Source organism: Eleutherodactylus coqui, chromosome 2 (assembly GCF_035609145.1).
Source record: "Eleutherodactylus coqui strain aEleCoq1 chromosome 2, aEleCoq1.hap1, whole genome shotgun sequence".
Taxonomy (NCBI): Eukaryota; Metazoa; Chordata; class Amphibia; order Anura; family Eleutherodactylidae; genus Eleutherodactylus; species Eleutherodactylus coqui.
Genome location: NC_089838.1, coordinates 211,304,721 through 211,321,550, shown reverse-complemented (window position 1 = coordinate 211,321,550; position 16,830 = coordinate 211,304,721). Strand labels below are relative to the sequence as shown.

At 44.9% G+C, this 16,830-nt stretch overlaps 1 protein-coding gene across 1 annotated transcript in view; it reads left to right on the top strand.

Annotated features, from left to right (window-relative positions):
- The first annotated feature begins 317 nt into the window (after nucleotides 1–317).
- CSK (C-terminal Src kinase) overlaps nucleotides 318–16,830 on the top strand; it is a 69,813-nt gene continuing 53,300 nt past the window's right edge. The window contains exon 1 of the mRNA XM_066592405.1: nucleotides 318–677. The gene's annotated coding sequence lies outside the window, so the exon portion shown is untranslated. The remainder of the gene's footprint in view (nucleotides 678–16,830) is intronic.

Below are 16,830 nucleotides of genomic sequence, written 5' to 3'. Positions count from 1 at the left end.
ATTGATGCCCTATTTCTCCCGGCATGATGTTTTTATGTGGCTGAAAATCGCTCATCTCGATTCCATGATTGCGTCCGTGCGGACGTTACGCTGTAATACGCGGGCATTGAAAGGTATGGACTTTCGAAGTTTACTGCTCCCTATAACGTTATACTACACAGTATACCCCCATACACCGCTGTTGTATACTACACTTCCATGACTCCGTCGCCCTATTATCCCGTCAGCCGCCAACCAGACGTGCGGCCGCCATCCACAACATGGAGGAGGGAGGCGGGGCGGATCACGCCCTGCACCCCTGCTCTGGCCGCGCAGGCGCGGTGCGGTGGTCGGATCTGGCACTGTTTCCTCTGTCAGGGCCGCGTCTGCAGAGACAACTGAACGGAGGCCTGTGCCTGCCGCTCCGGAGCTGCACCAGGGTCCTCTCTGAGCTGCTGCACACCGCCGGGACCCGCGCCCTGCACGCCCTCTGTTAACCTCTGCCTGCCCGGCTCCGTTATTGTAGCTCCATACATCCAGTGCTCTCCCCCGGCTCTGGTCCCTGCACTCCCCGCATTGTCCTCCTGCATGGTGCAGGGTCCTCTGGTGTCAGCCCCCTCCTCTGTGCTCCTGCCTCGCCCCCCATCACCACTCCAAGCGTCACCCCAATGGGAGATCCTGGACATCTGCCCCTCCAGGTGAGCCTGCAGGGACGTGTCAGGGAGGACGAGTGCTGCAGGGGCTCCTGCTGAGTGCTGTGACAGTGGTTGTACATGGGATGTATAGACGTAGAGCGTGGCCGTGGGGTGATGGCGGTTGTACATGGGATGTATAGACGTAGAGCGTGGCTGTGGGGTGACGGCGGTTGTACATGGGATGTATAGACGTAGAGCGTGGCCGTGGGGTGATGGCGGTTGTACATGGGATGTATAGACGTAGAGCGTGGCTGTGGGGTGACGGCGGTTGTGCACGGGATGTATAGACGTAGAGCGTGGCTGTGGGGTGACGGCGGTTGTGCAGGGGATGTATAGACGTAGAGCGTGGCTGTGGGGTGACGGCGGTTGTGCAGGGGATGTATAGACGTAGAGCGTGGCCGTGGGGTGACGGCGGTTGTGCACGGGATGTATAGACGTAGAGCGTGGCTGTGGGGTGACGGCGGTTGTGCACGGGATGTATAGACGTAGAGCGTGGCCGTGGGGTGACGGCGGTTGTGCACGGGATGTATAGACGTAGAGCGTGGCCGTGGGGTGACGGCGGTTGTGCACAGGATGTATAGACGTAGAGCGTGGCCGTGGGGTGACGGCGGTTGTGCACGGGATGTATAGACGTAGAGCGTGGCCGTGGGGTGATGGCGGTTGTACATGGGATGTATAGACGTAGAGCGTGGCTGTGGGGTGACGGCGGTTGTGCACGGGATGTATAGACGTAGAGCGTGGCCGTGGGGTGACGGCGGTTGTACATGGGATGTATAGACGTAGAGCGTGGCCGTGGGGTGACGGCGGTTGTGCACGGGATGTATAGACGTAGAGCGTGGCCGTGGGGTGACGGCGGTTGTACACGGGATGTATAGACGTAGAGCGTGGCCGTGGGGTGACGGCGGTTGTGCACGAGATGTATAGACGTAGAGCGTGGCCGTGGGGTGATGGCGGTTGTGCACGGGATGTATAGACGTAGAGCGTGGCCGTGGGGTGACGGCGGTTGTGCACGGGATGTATAGACGTAGAGCGTGGCCGTGGGGTGATGGCGGTTGTGCACGGGATGTATAGACGTAGAGCGTGGCCGTGGGGTGACGGCGGTTGTGCACGGGATGTATAGACGTAGAGTGTGGCCGTGGGGTGACGGCGGTTGTGCATGGGATGTATAGACGTAGAGCGTGGCCGTGGGGTGACGGCGGTTGTGCTTGAGATGTACAGACATAGGTTGTCCTATATGTCTTCCTACTGAGCAGTCCTAGAACAGTCACAGAGCAAAGTAATTTATGATCTCAACTTTTTTTACTTGTTTAACCCAAAACAGAAAAGTCTGCAGTTTTTGTAGCCATGGTGTTTGTGTCTGAGGACTGTCGTTTCTAGTCCTGATCTCTCTAGTACATCACACACCCGGGGAAGCACGCAGAAATGTTTTTGCTCAATGCTGCGCACTAGAGGGACGTTTTCCCCCTGATTGGCAATCTGGTATTTTTGCCATTATTAGGCCAGTTTCAGATGAGCGTATTGTAATAGGGTCCCGTTCTGCAGAGCTGTTCCCGACGGCCTGACAATCGGATGTCATCCATATTTCATCTGTACTTGCTGTCATTGGTGTTACTTTCTGCTGGGCAAATAGTGATCGGGATTTGCCCCATAGAAATGAATGCGACACAAAAGTGAGAATAGGTCATGCTGGGTTTTTAAAGTACTCGCATGTGAATTGATTCACATTACTACAACATTGATTTACATTACTACAGTCAGTAGAACATGGATCTAATACGGAGTTAAAATATGCTCGTCTGAAAGCAGCCTTAGACTATTCTCCTTCTTATAACTGATGATGAGGGATGTCCCAAATACCCCATTAGGGCAAATGAAAGATGTTGAGTGGGAACCCTCCATGTGCCAAGTGGTGAGCCTCTGAGTTCTGGTAGTTCTTGTACTGACAGACAAGGCCATCCATACGGCCATATGTATTAATGACTGTTAACTTCTTAAAATAACAACTCAGCGGTTGCTTACCGGTCCGCCAGCTCCAGTCTCTACAGGCTGCGGTCAGCCTAAGTTCGTCTACAGACAAGCATGGAAAAATTGCACCAAAATCTGCATGGCTGATGTGCGTCTTTCGATGCAGAATTCTGCCACTTTCAATTTTGTATCAAAATCCGTGGGTTTAAATGTGGATTTTGCCAGCAGAATAAACTGCAACGCCCCGTGCAATATTCTGTTCCCTGTGAAGGCAAGTCTTGTTTATAGCCTAGTGAACACCATACAAATGACTTGTAGTGCCCGACTATTGGAATATTTAAGTTTTAGTAGTTTGAACTTCCATCGACCACAATAGAAAACAACCCAAAGTGTTAGCACTTTTTTACACGGGCCGATAAGCGGAAATCTGAATGATTTATCGTTCAGTGTAAATGCATGCACCGACTGAACGCTGGGCAAGCATTCATTCACTTCTCGTTCAGTTTCTGCATGAACGATGGATCCGCCCGTGTAAACAGAACTAACCGCGTGATTTGAGGGGATGTTTAGAGGTGGGAGATTTGTTGTAGAATATATGATAATCCACGGCCTACACACCAACGGGGTTGTTCTGCAGCAAGTATGTGGTTTTCAGAAATCCTCATTTGGATGAATGGGACAGTTGTAGAAATTCTGCAACAGATCTGCAGTATGCATGTACACCGATGGGCACACTGACAATTAGCGCTTGCTTTAACAAATCTCATCCACACATTGCAGAAGAAAAGTTAGTGCGGAAATTGATCTGTGGTGCATATTTATGTCAATGCTTTTTGTAGATTTTTGCCACAGGTTTCAAATCCACAAGAAATCTGTGACAAAATCCGCATGGAAATCTTGCGTGAAAATCTGCGACAAAAGTTTTCCTATACAAGTGGATGCATTCAGGAATGCTCTGGAATCCCGTTCTCCCAATTGCTGGTGGTCCCGGTGTTATGTCCCCCAACGATCAGCTATTTATCAGCTATACCATACATGGGAAGCAACTTAATTTTGTGGGACACCACCTCTTAAGATACAGTATCCGTTAATTTGGCGTTGGGTGATTTGGGCTTCTTTCACACTTGCGTTATGGGTTCAAATTTCCAGTTTTGAAAGCCAGAAAAAAGAATCCACTGCTGAATGGATCTGTCTTTTGACGAAACCAAATGGCGTTGGGTTGACTATAATGGGGTCCACTCTGTTTCCGTCTGGCGTTATCCTGGACTAAATAGTGTAGCTCTGCTATTTTTTTAAGGGATTTTCAGCTACATTTGGAATGGAATCTCTGATGCTAATGTGAACATATGTGCTGTACTGTAATCACAACTGGTCTTTAATGGAGTCATGGTCACTAGGGTGGGATATTATTTATTTCAATGTACCATTAACCCTTTCCAATCCAATTTTGGGTTCAGGGTTTCCGAAAAGCCTTTCTCTTTTTGCTGTTATACAACAGTGCCATCTGCTGGCTCCAACAACGGAGTGGCTGGCAATAGACGGTAAGAATACCCTTTCGGACTTCTTCTGACATTGGAGCTGTATAAGCTTCAATCAGAATGCATGAAACCTGCTGTAAGAAAAAGGTCCGTGTCCAACAGTATTCATGTGGCCTATTGTCCAGTGTATGTACCATGTATGAAGCCCCTCTGACCTACTTCTAAGGACCCTTTTATACGGCACGAGAATCTCAGTGAATGGAGGTGGAGTGTTCTAGAGATCACTCTGGCCGCCCGTCTCCATCCACAGTAAACAGGCAGTTGTTTATAGACGAACGGCAGCCTGTTTACACGGCCAATGATCGTTCTATTTTTTTTTTTGCCTGCAGAAACTGTATTATCGTTCGTTAGTGTAGTTGCTACTGGTATTTACACTGAATGACTAGGCTGGGAATCTCATAGCAATCTTGCAAAATGTCCACAGCGGGACTGCACGGAAATTATGTGGGATTTCCGCAGCGAAGTGGCTGCTTCCAAACCAACACCATTTGGAAGGGCCTCTGAATGGCTTTTTAGCCTGTATAACGCTGCGGAAATCTTTCCCAATAGAGAAAAGAGTCTGCAGCGGAAGCGGCAGCAAAATTGACATGCTGCGAATTTGAATTCTGCATGCATATCAGTTTCAGCGCGGACTGTCTGCAGTGTGTGAACGAGATTTTTGCAAATCTTGCCCACTTTGCTGTTTAGTCTGTTTTAAGAATGCATGTGGAATTTTTGTGTGGAGGGTCCGCACGGAAATTCCGCAGCATTTCCGCTGCATCTGAACCCAGCTTTATTGTTCAGATACTTGCAGTCCAGTGAGAATCTGAACAATTATCGGTCAGTGTAAAAGAGCCCAAAAGATGATGACCTATCCTCAGGAAACGTCATCCATAGCCGATCATCAAAGGTCTGCTGACCAGCTTCCCCACCAACCAGCTCATCCCAGTGGCCTGGTGAGTTACTGCATGCTGAGTCCTGTTCACTTCAATGGCACTGAACCTGCAGTACCATGCCGGGGCCACTGCGCAATGTACGGAGCTGTCTGCTTCTGACAACGAAGCAGCTCTCTACATTAGAACACTACTGCCAGCAATGAGCTGTTCGGCAGTGGTTCCAGTCAGCAGAACCCCTCTAATTAGCTGTTGATGACGAATGTAAGGATAGGTCATTATTCTTAGAAGTGGAACAGTCCCGTTTAAGAAATCACATTGATTTTTTTCAAATTTATTGCAATGCCCATTCAGTTGTTTAAATAGCAGTATTATCTCTATAAAATATATAGATAGCATTGATAGCATCTCATGTAGTAATGAATAACATTTTGTATTATTCTATCGCCAGTAATTCCATAATCATAAATGGTTATATTGTGCCTTAATTACAACCCTCGTACCTGGATGTCACAGTGTAGTAGGTGTTGGAAAGTGATGTCTGTACAGAGGCATGGACAGCAGCTTGTGCTCAGTAGAATGCTCACATCTCCTTACATATAATGTATGTGCATATTTTGGATACTTGTATATCCCCAGATTCAAGGCAGAAAGCCTTTTTATGTTGCCTTGGGCGGTATTTTTCAGCCTTGCTTCTTGTGATTACCACAATGTCAGGACAGTGTGTTATCTTGAGAAAGGGGGAAGGTCTGTGGCTGTCTGTGTTCCCTGGAGATGTCCATGTCACTCGCTAGCTGGGCAGCTTCTGAAATTCCAGCTGTCCGGCTTGGTGGAGGCTAGAAAGGCTGTCATTATTGTTGGGTTATTTTTGTTCTAGTCTAACTCTCAGTAATCCTTTTTATATTTAAACAAAATATGTATCTTATTACATGCATAATACGCCCCAAAATAAGCCATGCTGTGTGTTTTTTTTTTTACACGTCTGAAAGAAACGCAGGTGTGACTGGTCCAATAGAATTCAATGGGCTTTTAGCACTGCGTATTGCGTACGTGAAAAAATATACACTTATTACATAGGCAAGATACACCCGTGTGAGTAAGCTCTGAGAAATCTCCTCTATTCACAGGATAGGTGATTGGTGGGGGTCTGACAACTGTGACCCACACCAATTATAAGAATGAGGGTCCCTTGTCTACCATTAGAATAAAACGTTGGTCAAATATGTACACTGCCATGTAATTTAAACTCAAGAGGAAAGCAGAAGGTTGTTGCTCCATTCAAGTGGGGGAAAGAGACCCAATTCTTGTCGACGGTAGGGCTCCCAGCAGTTGGACCCTGATCAGACACTTAAAGCGTACCTTAGTTTTCAACAAGTTTTCTAAAAAATACCTGGTTTTCGTTTCCTTCTCACCTGCTGCTGTTTGCACTCTGTTTCATGTTTGTAAGTTCTGTTTTTCCTATTTTTCTGCTGTCCAGCTGTTTGCAACCCACTTTCAGGCAGACGGTATGTAGCAAGCCTAGCATTCTGCCTATAGTTCACTGTCCTGTACTTATTTCCCCTCACTTCCCACACTGCATTGCCCCGTTTCTGGTCCAGTCAGGCAGGTAGCATATGAATGCCCGCCCCTCTGTTTTCTCAGGACAATTGTTTGAGTTAGGCATTCAGAGACGCGGATGCAGAATTTACCGCTGCGGAACAAAAATGTTTGAGAGTATATTAGAAGATTGATGAGACGCACAGGCTATTACAGGAGTATAACTTGTCTGAAGGGTTAGTGCCCCCTGTAACCTCTACCTGTGAAGGGACCCTTAGACAGAACAATGATCATTCAAACGAGCCTTCGCTTGCTTTTCCTTGCTCATTTTCTGCAGGCATTAAAAGCCTCGTTGGCCCGTTCACTAATCGTTCAGTTAAACGTCCCTTGTTCAGTCTTATACAGCAACTGTGTAACGCTATATGATGCTGAACAATACTCGTTGGAACGAGCCAACAATGCAGTTACCTGTCTGACCTGACTGCACGAGAGCGAACGGGTTGGCGGTGACGTCACTTGGTCGTTCAAACGAGAATCCGAAAAAGGCCACAAGTTAAAAGGTAACTTTCATCTCAGCAAGTTACTTCCTTTCCATAGGATAGGAGATAAGTTGCTTATCAATGGGGGTCCGGCCGCTGGGACTCCTTCCAAGCCAGAGGAGAGATCGATCTTGGCACATCCCTAAATTTTGATAGCGGTAGCTGTGTATATGCACACTGCTCCATTCACTTTAATGGAAACTGTTGGAGCTAGCTGCTGTCAGACTTTAGGGATGTGTTTGGGAATATCACTGAATGTGGGGGGTGTCCCAGTGGTTGGACCCCCTCCAATCGGCAAGTTATTCCTTATACTGTGGATAGGGGGATAACGTGTCAAGATCGAAGTACCCCTTTAATCCCTTCCTGGTGGAGTGACAATGCGGGCTCGCAGCTCTGCTTATGCCATTGCTTGTGGGTGTCAGCTTTAGTATGCAGCTGACGTCTCGCTCTAACAGCCAGGATCGGTGATGACTTTTATTGTACCTTCATAGACACAGCAACCTGCTAAATAAAGTTATGTCATTTATATCTTATGGTGAACACAGAAAAAATAAAGGCCTATGTTGCTGTGTTTATCCACCTGCCCACCACCACCATAAAAAGTTGTATATATGCACCCCAAAATGGTGTCATTAAAAAATACAATTCGTCCCAATAAAAAAAATCTCTCAAATGGCTGTGTTACCGGAAAAAATAAAACGTTTTGGCTTTTGGAACGAGGAGAAAAAAAATTGCCCTGTCATTAAGCTCCAAAGCAGGCCCATCCTTAAAGGGTTAATGGTGCGCCAATATTTCCTTGCTATGCATACATTTACATTTTCACCATGCTGAGAAATAAATGAATGAGCGATTGTAAGGCAAGGAAGGAGTTGTTAGAGGAAGTAAAGAAATTGCCTTGTTTTGTGACCTGGGCAGAACCTGGGATACAAACAGGAACAAACTAATGAGATTAACAGGCCTAATATTTCCCATCCCCCATCTGATAACTAGCTGCCGTAGGGAAATTAATAACACCTACCGGTAATTGTTTTATATGACCAAATGTGATTGACTTGTAATTGTATTTCTAACTGTGCAGGGAAATGTGTGTAATCTAGTGATATTTAGCAATGTTGCTTAGAACCCGGCGAGTGGAGCCCAGAACTTGTACTGAGGAGCAACTAGAGAAAAAACTTCTTGTGTAAGAACCTCACATGTAGGAAATCACACCCCGGCGTGCTGCATGATAACTGCAGTATTGGTTTCATAGCTCAGACTGCGAACATATCCGATATGAGTGGACCTCAGGGTGACTGGTTTTAGGGATGTGACATTGTTGTGTGGGGTGTGAAGCCCAGGCCAATGCAAGAGAACAATAGTGCCTAGAGATTGGGAAGGACTCTAGAGCATTACACCCAACAGTCTACAGAAGTCAATGTTCTAACAACTCTCACATTCAGAAGTGTAAACGTTTCGTAGGGTACAGCCATATAATGTGGACCCAAAGCTGCTGGCCATTAATGCTGATCTGCCAGTGAATACTTAAAGGGGTTGTCCCGTGGCAGCAAGTGGGTCTATACACTTCTGTATGGCCATAATAATGCACTTTGTAATATACATTGTGCATTAATTATGAGCCATACAGAGATTATGAAAAGTTTTTTACTTACCTGCTCCGTTGCTGGCGTCCTCGTCTCCATGGTGCCGACTAATTTTCGCCCTCCGATGGCCAAATTAGCCGCGCTTGCGCAGTCCGGGTCTTCTGCAGTCTTCTATGGAGCCGCTCGTGCAGAATGCAGGCTCCGTGTAGCTCCGCCCCGTCACGTGCCGATTCCAGCCAATCAGGAGGCTGGAATCGGCAATGGACCGCACAGAAGAGCTGCGGTCCACGGAGACAGAGGATCCCGGCGGCCATCTTCAGCGGTAAGTATTGAAGTCACCGGAGCGCGGGGATTAAGGTAAGCGCTCCGGTAAGCTTTCTTTACCTCCCTGCATCGGGGTTGTCTCGCGTCGACCGGGGGGGGGTTGAAAAAAAAAAAAACACGTTTCGGCGCGGGACAACCCCTTTAATTCAATAGCGAGATGCATTGACTTGCATCACAATGGGGGCTCTGCCGCAATCAACACATCACCCAGCTGCTTCATGGGGACCGTACCATGAATTTTTTACCTGGCCTAAACAGGAGGCCATGCCTTCCATACACACAGACCTATATATTTGCACATCTGAGGATTTCTGCCCCCTTGTTATGTTTTCTATACTGACTGTATTTTTACTTGTTTTGCTGTTTAAACAGAAACTGTCAGGGGAACTAGAAGTCGCTAACAGGAAGCACTCCATCCCTGAGAGGGTTACAATATCTAGTATACCTCACCCTAAAACCCTGATTTACCCAGTTCATCAGGGAATGGTGTCTGTCTGAAATTTGGGATATTTGCTTGCAAAGTTTAACGAGTTTCTAGGGTGGAGATACTGAAGAGCTGTATCTGGGGTCTCTAGTAATATAAAAGTGGGATCGGACATCGCCATGCGACTCAAACTGGTACTGGACGGTATGTTTAGAACAGCGGCCCCTTCGGAAGCTTCTGTTGGATGGTGCAGTTTTCCCAATTTACTGGCCCTATGAATTCAGCATTGTTGAGAAATTACAAAACTCTGCTTTCATTGGGCATTTTTCACATAGTGCAGAGTATAAACAGGTAAATAAGAGAAAAACAAAGGAGCCATTCACATAGGGCTGTGCGTGGTAATTTATAATAGCAGTACCCAGTGGATATGGCCTTCTACATCTCCCGTTTATTGTTGTATCAAAGGCTGGGTTTGCATCTGTCGGAGGTTCTGTTCTGATGAAATAACACAGCATGCTGCGCCATTTTGTCCGGGAAAATGCCTGTCAAATTCCAGAACCCAAATAGACCTCATTATAGTCAGTGGGATCCGATCAGTGCTATTTGGGTCCAAAATGTGCGGGATCTTCTGAGCAGAACAATGGAAATAGGCTGGGCCCACGGACGCAGGGGTGAATGTGCCATAATCCTGGTTTTAGTTTCAATAATCTAAATGCTAAAACCACAACAAATTTGCAAACCATTATGAAACGCGCCGATCCCACACTGGATTTCCTACTTGGTTCTGCAAGATCTGGTTCCACCTTGGAGCCACTGGCTACATGCACAGCTCACGTACTGCTGAGAAGTGCTTCCCCTTTGCTGTACTTGGTGAGGTGACCTCAATAGGTGCTGCATCTTCTTTAGACTTGTGGGCGGAATTTATTATGAGGGTACTTTTTTAGTCTCATATTGCATTACTGCCGTTAGCAGCATAGTTTATCTTTCAGTATATCTAGAGATGAGGAGTCCCTTTTTACGCCTCCCACCCACCAGTGTGAGATTGTGACAAATTTAGCTACTTTTTAAAAAGTCACAATTAAATCTGTCTAGAAGCCCCACTCCCCTCAAAACCCTGCACCCTTTTCTCTTTCCTTTTGGAAAGTGGAGTGAGAAGTGTAAATGGCACATTTTTTACAAAATACCACTGGGGCAAAAAATAGGAACTTCTTGATGACAGAAGACCACCACACAGCCCTTCCTATGTGGGCTGAAATAGTTTGAGGACCATTGTTTTATGGCCAGATCCTAGCTGCACACTAAATGACCAGCCACTGCCTGATCTCATATATCTTTATTCCGCTAATATCATAAAGAGTAAATTGAGGCTGCTGCTGTCTTATAATTGGCTATTAGCGGCAGAGCACTGCTGTTATTCTTCTCCATTGTGTCCTCCTGCTTTCTTTCATGATTTCCCACTACTGCACATGTCAATACAATCTAGTTTGGCATTAAGAATCCACCACATTTGGCTGTGCATGATGCCTGTGGTAGTCATACACAGATACATAACATTACCAGCGGATGTTACTAAAAATATAAATGTGGTCGTGATGGCTGGAAATAGAAGAAGCTGGACGGTAGTGCTCCTCGGTGACCGTTTAGCCACAGTTCTGCCTTGGCTATGGGGGACTTTCTTTCCCTTTTATAGAAGACATACGAGGCGGGTTCATATGGTTAGATTTGTGAATGACTGTATGAGTTGTATTATGTTTGCTACTTGTTTCAGCACATATTTTTCTAACAATTCTTGGGTTGTTCTTTTATACTTTAGGCCTCATGTCCACGGGCAGATCAGGTTCCGCGTATAGGAGCCCGCAGTAGAACAAGTCCCTGGCCAAGGACACTGCGGGTCTTCATTTTTTTTCACTGCGGAAGTGCCGGCCAGCACGCCACCGCACATGCACAGTGGAGTTATTTTTTCTTTTTAAACTCCTCCTTTCTTGCAGAATCCATGGGCCTCCTGCAATTCATTTGCAGACGGGACGCGGATTGGACGGCTTCCTTTGACTGCAATGGAAGCCATCCGTGCGAGATTTGCACTGAAATGGAACATGCTGCGATATTATTTCTTTTTTGATTTTGAGAAAATTTTTGAGCTGTTGAGAGCCTATTTAGCCAACACGCGTTCACTATGATGTCTGTCCATTTTTTACCTTGGAATAATAGAGGAAGTTTTGGTTGAAGAAGCAGACTTGTTTTTGGATCTCTTTTCCTTATGCTGGTCACATGACCATCTGAGGAGAAATTTTTTTCTATATCTGAAACTAGCCGATGTTACGCTAGCTCACACATAGATTAGCTATCAATCTAATCTTTAATATCGCTATACTGAGGAGATATCTACGTAATGAATGAAGAAAAAAAATCACTGGAGTGGTTTTTGGATACTTTTATTTTTTTTTTGCTGAGATTCTTTTTATTGCATTGGTTGTAATTTTAAAACCTTTTTGCACCTCATGTAGTCTGCAGCTTGTATGTTGATATCTGTGTCGGTCACAAATTGAGGTAAAATGGTGGACGTGATGATGGCAACCCAGCCCGACTCGCCTCAGGTGATGTGGATATAGCACCGCTGTCATTTTTATAGTTCTGCTTCTGTGGTGAAGTGGGAGAATGGAAATAAACAATGCACAAATCTCACACGATTTTATCGCCGGTGTGAAGTCGGCCTGTCACTTTGTTCTTGACTATAAGTCCATAGTACAGGCAGTGATGAGAAATGTTGCGATGTATCTTATACAAAAATTCCTCTTTCTCCACTCACCAGACTTCTTTCCTCCCCTGCACTTATCACTCAGGGCACATGGGCGTGTTTGCGCCGCATGCAGTAAATAGAACCTGCTGATTTCAGTGGGTTCGTACACATGGGTGTATTTTGTTTTTCACACGATGCTCAATCGCATAAAAAAATATGCGACATAACCTATTTAGGTGCGAATTATGTGCCGCCATAGTCCATTGAAGTAAATGGGCTGGTGGAAATATGCAGTGAATATGCAGGAAACCTGTATATTTGTGCAACAAAAACAGCAGCCCATCTTTTTTTGGGGTGGGGGTGCAGGCAAAATACGCAGGCATATGCGATTTTCTTCCCCCCCCCCCCCCCGCATTAACTCCTTAAGGACATGGCCTTTTTTTTTCTCCATTTCAGATTTTCCTCCCCCCCTTTTAAAAATAGTAACTCTTTAATTTATCCATCAACATAGATGTCTAAGGGCTTGTTTTTTGGGGGGAGGAGTTGTATTTTTCAATGGTACTATTTAATGTGCCTTATAATGTACTGAAAAACTTTTTAAAAAGTCTAAGTGGAGTTAAATGTTGAGAAGGCTGAACTTTTAAATTCCTATTTTTTTTATCTGTTTTCTCTCAGAAAGTAGATGGAACATCAACTGATTTTTCCCTGTGCTATTGTGAGAATAAAAGAATGCAGGCTATCTATAAGCAGAGAGATGGTGAGGTAACACTTGGCTTAAATAAATTCAAGTCCCAAGGTCCAGATAAATTGCATCCTAGGATACTAAAGGAAGCAGCAGAGGTAATTGCTGAACCACTTGCCATAATCTTTGAAAATTCCTGGAGAACAGGAGAAGTCCCAGAAGATTGAAAAAAAGGGCAAATGTTGTCCCTAGCTTCAAAAAAGGGAAGGAGGTGGATCCAGAAAACTACAGGCCTGTGAGCCTGACTTCTATACTGGGAAAGAGCTTTGAACAAATTATTAAACAGCATGTATGCAAGTACTTGGATAAAAATGGAGTAATTAACCAGAGCGAGCATAGGTTCATAACAAACAAGTCATGCCAGACGAATCAAATTTCCTTCTATGACAGAATCACTGACTTGGTTGATCAGTGAAATGTGGTATATATAGTATATATTGACTTTAGTAAAGCATTTGACAAAGTATCTCATACCATACTTATTGAAAAAATGACCAAATATGGGATTGACAAGGCAACTGTTAGGTGGATTCACAACTGGCTGAGTGGTCATAAATGACTGAACAGCCAAGTGGAAGAATGTATCAAGTGGGGTAATACACGGCGCTGTCCTAAGCCCAGTGGTGTTCAGCATTTTTATAAATGATCTGGAGGAGGGAATTAAGGTGAATCTGATCAAATTTGCAGACGACACAAAGCTAGGGAGGGATAGCTAGGGAAGAGAGAGAGTATTCAAAAAGATCTAGAAAAGCTTGAACAGTGGGCAGCGACTAACAGAATGGTATTTAACAAGGAGAAATGCAAAGTCCTACATCTGGGCAAGAAAAATATAAAAAGGCACATACAGAATGGGAGGAATTGGGCTAAGCAGCAGCACATGTGAAAATGACTTGGGTATACTAATAGATCATAGATTGAACATGAGTCAACAATGTGATGCAGCAGCTAAAATGGCAAACTCAATTCTGGTATGCATTAAGAGAAGCAGAGAGTCTAGATCACGTGAGGCAATTATCCCCCTCTACTCTTCCTTAGTCAGACCTTATCTGGAATACTGTGTCCAGTTCTGAGCACCCCACTTTAAAAAAGACATAAGCAAACTGGAGCAAGCTCATAGAAGAGTTACCAAGAGGGTGAGTGGTCTGCAAATCGTGTCCTATGAGGAACGGTTAAAGGATCTGGGAATGTTTAGCTTACAAAAAAGAAGGTTGAGAGGAGACTTAATAGCTGTCTACAAATATCTGAAGGGCTGTCAGTGCAGAGGGATCAGTCCTATTCTCATCTGCACAAGGAAATACTAGAAGCAATGGGATGAAACTGAAAGGGAGGAGACACAGATTAGATGTTAGAGAGAACTTTCTGACAGTGAGGGTGATCAATGAGTGGAACAGGTTACCATGGGAGGTGGTGAGTTCTCCTTCAATGGAAGTGTTCAAACAAAGGCTGGACAAATATCTGTCTGGGATGATTTAGTGAATCCTGCACTGAGCGGGGGTTGACTAGATGACCCTGGAGGTCCCTTCCAACTTGCCATTCTATGAAATATTAAATGAAAATCCTGCTAGCTATGGGTGCGTCTTGTTTCTACGGTGCACAAACTGCAACAAAAACGACATTTTTGAGATAACTTTATTCTATGGGTCAGTAAGATTACTACGATACCAAACTTGTATGTTCTTTTTTTTTTGTTTCAAAGCTATTTAATTTTATTAAATCCTCTTCTGCCGCCATCTTCTGACAGCTGTAACACTTTTATTTTTCCGTCGACATAGTTGTGTGGGGGCTTATTTTTGTCGGGGTCCTCCTTTAGTTTGCGTTGGCACAATGTATTTTGCAATACATATGACTTTTCAATGACTTTTTGTATTGCACTTTTTCTTGAAGACGGTGACCAAAAAAAGCGCATTTCTGGCTTTTTCCCCCCCCCCCTTTGACTACGTTCATCGTGCTGGGTACATAATGTGTTTCTTTGATGTGCTGAGGTGGCAACAAGATGTACTAGTACCGATGTCCTCGCAGGGGGCTGTCTGGGACCCCCGAGAAATCAGTCAGGGCATTTAAATGCTGCTGTCAGAATTGATGGTGGCATTTAAAGAGTTAACAGCCCCGATAAGCCACGCAGCTTATTGAAGCTGTTGAGGGCAGGTGCAGTCTGTAAGAAATAGCCGGCATACCTCCCCCGATGCTGCAGGACGTAATTGTATGCAGAGTAATTATGCAACGAAAACATGCATACACCCCGTGTGAACGAGCCCTTACCATCACATGACTAAGGTTACAGCGGCTACCATAGATGTGTATGGAGACAGTTGCTGCAGAGGCAGACGTACCGCTGCTGTACCTTCTAGTAAGTTGTGTTTTTTTTTTTTTTAAATATCTCACCCCCAATACAGAGATTATAGCTACCCAGCTCAGTATTGCTGTATAATATAGTCCCCCAAACTGCTGCATCTGAGGGTGTACAACTTGGAGCTAGAGGAACTGCTTTACTGCACACTTTAGATATAAGGTTATTTGAAGTGCTATATCCATGGCAACTAGTCATGACTGAGATGGGAATACTCATCTGTATGACGTGGCCAGAATGACAGAGCCAAGTTGGCTGCTTTGTGCTGTTTCTGTAACTCCAAATCGATTCTATGGGAGTTGCGGAAAGTATGTAGTATAACCAGCTTGGCTGTTTCTGTAACCCCAGCCAACTCTGAGATGGGTATTCCCATCAGCTTGCTTATGTAAACTTGTATGTAGTTCTCTGTGCGGTAGGTGTTCACAGTTACTTTCAGTTCTGCTTATGATTTGTTCTGATATCGCACATTTCTGTGGTAGTAATGTCTTTATTATCAGTAGGTTAGTATATCTGATATGCGGATGTAGGATACACTGAGGTGAAACTAATAACCTGTAAGGCTGCATTCACATGATGCAGCAATGCGCTAAGCATTGGCACTGATTTTCTGTTACAATGATGAGCTTTCCAGCAATACTGTTACCATTTGGCAGCCATAATAAACTGCTATTAAAAAAAAAAGTGCACAAAATACTGCCATATTTCCTGTTCACTACTCTGTTCTCTCCCTTTATATGCCAGTCTCAGCGTGCTGGAGTAAGATATGCCCAATTTCTTAAGAGGTGCATGTCTCTAAATTGGGCACAACTCTGGCCTCCGTGCGTCTGAAATTGAAATCTGAATTTATGAGCTGGAGTAGATTTTCTCTATAGATTAAAGGAATTTCTGACAATTAAATTATAGTAAATCTGGCAGATCGTAGGAGGCTACACCCCTCATAAGCCTCGCCACTTTTCAAGTGTTTTGAGCAAAAGTAAAAGTTTCACATTTTGGCGCACATCTGGTGAGTGCCAAAATGTGCTGCTTTATACACCAGTATAAACTGGCATAATAGTTCGGCCAATGTGCCCTTATGTGCGCTGAGGTCTTTCTCTGCACCTTGTGAATGAGGACTCCCTTTTAAGGCAAGCTGTCACATTGAAAATTACATTCATTCCGCAGGAGGAGCTGAGAAGATTGATATATAGAAAATATTCAGTATAACTTGTATTTTATCCATTTCCATCTCAGCTCATCTGAGCGAGTTGTCCCATCAGTGATTCCTGTATCTACAGTCCTACACAGCTGCCAATCACTGATAGGACTGCCTATTGGACAACTTGCTCAGATGAGCTGAGATGGAAATGAATAAAATACAAGTTATACTGAATCTTTCCCCATAAACTATATGTCAATCTGTTGAGCTCCTCCTTCTCTGTAACACAATGCCTGCAGTCTGACAGCGGGTTCACACACAGATTCCCTTTAAATGTGAGGTCGGAGTTAACTCAGTAGTACCTTTTTCAATACTTTTCATTCCCCATCTAAAGATTTCAAGGGGACGCTCCAGAAC